Consider the following 5,477-nt stretch of genomic DNA (forward strand, 5'->3'; position numbering starts at 1 on the left):
CAAAGTCTTTTAGCGCAAGACCTTATGTAAACAGAACACAAAGTCTATAGGGGGCTATTTAAAACCATGCATCTGACTCGTTGAATGTAGTGGATGCAGAACACAAAATGAAGGTACTGGATATGTGGTTGAAATGTACAACAGAAATAAAATACCCCTCGAAAGCTATATGTGATAAAAAAAGAATCGATCATTTTTTTTTTGAGGGAACTATGGATTTCAGTTCTCCACCTATGTAGGCACGAAGGAAAAAATATATCAGCCTGATTGAAAGCTTTTTTTTTTTTTGAGGGGTGGTCTGATTGAAAGCTGATCCATTATTTAAAGGTAAAATACCAAATTAGATGCAGTGAAGATATACGTAGATTTTACGTTACAGTTGAGACAAAATTGTGTGTGTGGCCCGGAATGTGTAATAAGCTAGGTCAGAATATTATTTTTGACATAGGAGAAACAGGATATATCATATGATAAGTTTGTAAATACATGATACATTAGAGTTATATACCAATGATGGAGTATGTGCTGCAGACTTAGCGCTGTACTTTCTGAATATGAATGATATGTAGTAAAATAAAGATGGGAAAAAAATAAAAGAATTAAGTAAATAGTCAAAATGAGCAGATTATGCAAGAACAAGGGGAATGATAAAACTTCCTAGTTCATGTATGTAATTTCAGAAGAATATACGAGGATGGGATGCTTAAATTTTAGTAAATAACCCAATTACATTAATGTTATCAGGAGGGTATATCGTGTGGTCAATAGACAGGCTTCCTCTCGTAACGTTTTCTAAGATGAAATTCAGTTAACTTAAATTTTTTTACTAAATCTAACTATACTTGGAGAATAAATGTACACATACTGTTGCAAATTTACAGAGAGGGGGCGATACTGAAGAGCCCCGACTGCGAAGGCCTGGTTGTGGTCCGTCCTGGTGGGTGGAGACGCAGACCGCATGAAGAAGCAAGCAACAGCTGCTAGGTGTGCTGCAAATTAACCTGAACCTGGCACATTGCAAATAATTACAGAATGTTTGTAATGAAAACCAATTGTCCAGTCCAGACCCAAGAATGTAAACTCATTCAATCAATATTTACAGCTAACCGGAGACCGAACTGGAGGCTCGTCAAAAACTAAGGGCATAAAGAAGTGGAGAAAAAGCCAAAAAAGAAACTGAAGCAGTAGCTTAGATGTTGCCTGTCTCCTCCCATGAACTCACATATCCAGCGATAATGAATCCAAATGCAGACAATGTTGGCCAGATCAACCCGGCGGCAATCACGCACTGCAGCACCGCGGCGCGGCAATCACAACGGCCGGCTCTGCCGTGAGCACCATCCACAGCGCCCGCCCAATACCTAGGGCACCCGCCGCACCTGCCCGGTGACCAACACACATCGAGACAACATTGTGATCACCACGCCGTGGAGCAGCACACCGGCATGCTAGCGAGCAAACCACCACACCCTCGAGACCAGATGCTGCTGCTCACGAGTCGTCGCTCCCGTGGGTGACTTGCCGCCGAGCAAATCCCCCAATCACGCCGCCGCCTTTGACCTCCTGTTGTTCGCCATCGAGACTCCTCAAGCAGTTCGCAGGTTACGTTGCACCAGATTAGAAAAATACGGGAACATGGGCTAGCTTACAACGTGGATGTAGTGGAGTCCGGTTGGTAAAGTTTTTTTTTTACAGTAGGCTGGTTGGTAATTTTACCTCAGGGAGAGGCACGCATATTACGGTAGATGGCTGGTCGAGGGATGGGGGGCGATTGTGGCCCATCCAATCTGCTGGCTCGGTCGATTGGCCAGGGTGAGGAATAAGTAATTCCTCACCCTGGGAGTCTAATAGAGTGTGTGTGTGTGTCTATATATATATATATATATATATATATATATATATATATATATATATATATATATATATATATATATATATATATATATATATATATTAGTGTGTTTGTTCACCCATTTCAGTATGTATGTAGTTCATATTGAAATATCCAAAACATCTTATATTTGTGAACGAAGGGAGTGTTTTTTTTCATTATATGCACCATATTTATGTAGGCAAAGTTATCCTATTCTTAAACAAGTATTCTGAAACTGTAGCATTTTTCTTTTAAGATTCTATTATGCGGTATAAACATTTCCATCCATGTCCCTTTCATTTGAAGTGGCTAAAAATTGTGCAGGAGACAAGCGAGACGTTTTATAGTGACGTTTTCCGGAACCAAATGAGAATCTTTCATTATTGTGGCCACTAGCGCTGAGTGCTAACCAGCGCTTGAGGCCATTGAATCTTGAATTGTGACCACGAGCCCAGAAGTGTGCAAGATCTCCCACTGCTAGCTAACCAGCAGTTGATGCCTTTGAACCCTGCTGACATGGCAAACGTGCGACAAAATCTGGACCATGCATGGATCAACCTCATACCTCTACCATCAACCTGGACTGTACACCTATTTCTTCGGGCGCATCAATGCATTTTGGCTCATCTTAAGGTTGTTATAGATTATTAAAAAAACACAACACCAGTATTACACGCATCTATCATGTCAAAAAAGTATCGAATTCAAATTCAACATATAGCCCCGGAAACAAAAAAAACAAACCCAATGATAATTTTGTCAATCACTGAATTTAATTCCTGCAAAACAAATTGTCCAGATTTACAACAGAATTAGCTACTATTCACAGATGGATTTGTCTTTTTTATATTCGTGTTTTGAATTTGCATTTGATATTTTGCAACATGATTGATATACATTGTGCCTTTTTCACCTTGTCTTTTGAAAAAATTCATGATTAGAGTTTTTGGACTTGGCCACTTGGGAATACCATGAGTACTCCAAAGAGGAGGACTGTCAAAAGGTCCAACGAGTTCGTGTTTCCCAGGTCAACTTAATTAGCAACTTTGCGTGATGAGATTTCGCCCCAAAAAATAAACTTTTTGTGATGAGAGGAGGCAAAGCACCCGTGCTCGGGCCGGCCGTACCGGTTTCAGCCACCATTCCGCGGCAAGGTTGCTATTGCATGTCGTGTCGTGTCGTTTGACATTCTACGCGCGACCCAGCTCATCTCTGCACTCCATGCCATCAAACCTCTGCACTTTCTTGTACCTTTGCCAAGGTGGTAGTGGATCGGGGCATCCATGGGCGATCTCGTGTCGGGGGAGCCTGCTCTGCTCTGCTCAGGTCGGCGGGGCATGATGAGTTTATCCGCTTGGTTCACACAAGCCAGTGCGACTGATTGGCTGGGCATCTGCGTTGGTTGGTGTGTTCTGTTGTCGTTAGGGCATCTCCAGCCGCGCCCCCAGAAAGGCCTCTCCAGGCGATTTTTTCGCACCGGTGCCGAAAAAACGGCCCAGTCGCGCCCCAGGAGCTCGATTTTCGCCGGCTTAGGCCGAAAACAGCGCCGGCGGACCCAGCCCGAATCCGGCGCGCTGGGGGGCACACGGGGGCGCCGGGGCGAACTGTTTTGGCGCGAAAAAGACGCGGGCCAGCCGCGTCAGCGACTCGGCGCCTCGTCTTCCCCCAACGGCCTCGGTTCCCGCGAGGAATCAATGGCAAGGCTGCCGCCGGCCAGCCTTCCCATTGATTCCTCACGGGCGACGCTTCACGGGACGGCGCGCCGACGCCTCCCCTCCCTCGCACGCGTTGGGCCGGCTATAAAAGCCGGCGGCCTCCACTCGCCTGTGCCCACACCAGCCCCCCTCGCCGACGTCCAGCCCCTCCCTCTCCCTGCCTCTCCCGAGCGCCGCCGCCCAGCCCCTCCCTCTACCTCTCCCGAGCCCGCCCAGCCCCGTCGTCGCCATGGCAGAACGCTTCCCCGGAGACGAGGCGGCGGCCAACGGCTTCGGCCGTCGTTCGCTCCGCGAACAGGAGTCCTGGCTCCTGTTCCAGGGGAACATCCCGGCGCCGCCGGACATGCGCGCCGGGCCAACGGGGTGGAGGCTCAGCGTCGGGGGAGTGCCCATTCCCCCGTTGCCCGACGCCGTGGCGAAGCCGAGGTACTTCGCCGAGGAGGTCGACATCGTGCGCGCGTCCCTCATCGACGCCCACCGCTCCCTCCCCCAGTACACCACCGACAACCACGCGGCCTGGGCGGCGTATTTCCAGCGCCGCCAGCAGGAGCGCTTGGCGTCCACCAACGGCGCTCCGGTGGTCGGCGGCCGGCAGAACAGCGACGGGTGCCACCTCTGGTGGGGCGTCCCCGGCCGCACACTCGAGGGCGTGCTCACGTACCTCGAGGGCGGCAACGACCCGCCGTTGGCGTACCCCCCGGCGAGGGTGGCCGCCCCGGCGCAGCACCGGCGCGTCGGGCCATGGGCGCCGAGGAGGTTCGGCGCTTCTTCTTCCTCCTCCTCATCGCGCTCTTCTTCCCATTCCTCCGGCTCTCCGGCGCTGCTCGGCGTCAAGGCCGAGCCCGCGGCGGAGACGCCGCTCGGCCGGCGCACTCGCAGCGCCGGCATCGTCATCAACGGGGGCGGCCGGCGCGCCTCGTCCTCGTCGGCTCCTCCGTGCTTCGTTAAGCCAAAGACGGAGCCGGGGCTGGCGCCCGTGAAGACGGAGCCGGGGCTGGCGCCGGTGAACGCGGAGTTCGACGACGACGACGCGGCCCTCGAATGGGCGCGCCAGGACTCCATCGCGTTGGAGAAGGCGCGCCGGGAGAAGGAGAAGGAGCGCCAGTGCGCCGCCCTACGCCGCTTCGAGGAGCGCCGACGCGGCCGCGAGGAAGGCGGGGTCGTCGTCTTATGCGACAGCGACGACGACGACGACGCGCCGCCGCCTGTTCGCCAAGGCGACGCCGGGCAGGGGTCCAGCAGGGGCACCCGCGTCAAGGAGGAGAAGGCCGACGGCGATGATGGCGGCGACGACGATGGCGGCGACGACTTCAGCCACTTTTTTTACTTTAGATTAGGTTAATGTAAGTTTGGACAAATTTCGCCGAAACTTGCCATGGTTGGCCGAAATATAACTAGTTTTTATCATAACTTCGTCGAACGGTTTTTTTTTAAATACGCGCCTAGGGGCGGCCCTGGGGGCCGACGGCTGGGGACCGACGGCTGGGGACCGACTCGCCCCCAGGACCATTTTTTGCGCCGGCTCACCCCCAGGCGGCGCTTTTAGACGCCCCCTGGGGGGCCAACTGCTGGAGATGCCATTAGGGGGCTCAGGGCATTTCTAACCGATCCTGGCGTTAGAGAAGTAAAAAAAGTCTACTTTATTCCTCAAACGTGTACCTAATCGATCCTCAATTCACAGTAAGGTAGCAAAAATTATACTCCGCCATCAACCATTCTTCTAAATATACTCAGTCGGTTGGCGTTGGAGTAAAATTTCTGGCACTCCCTTGCCCACGCCCACCTCCTCCCCGGCACATTCGCCAGCCGCTGGCCCCTTCCCTGGACCCCCGCCCGCCGCCTTCCCGCCTCTCCTGCTCTCCTGTCCGCCGCCGCCTCCCTCACTCACG

The sequence above is a fragment of the Triticum dicoccoides genome, chromosome 1B (genome assembly GCF_002162155.2).
Source record: "Triticum dicoccoides isolate Atlit2015 ecotype Zavitan chromosome 1B, WEW_v2.0, whole genome shotgun sequence".
Lineage (NCBI taxonomy): Eukaryota > Viridiplantae > Streptophyta > Magnoliopsida > Poales > Poaceae > Triticum > Triticum dicoccoides.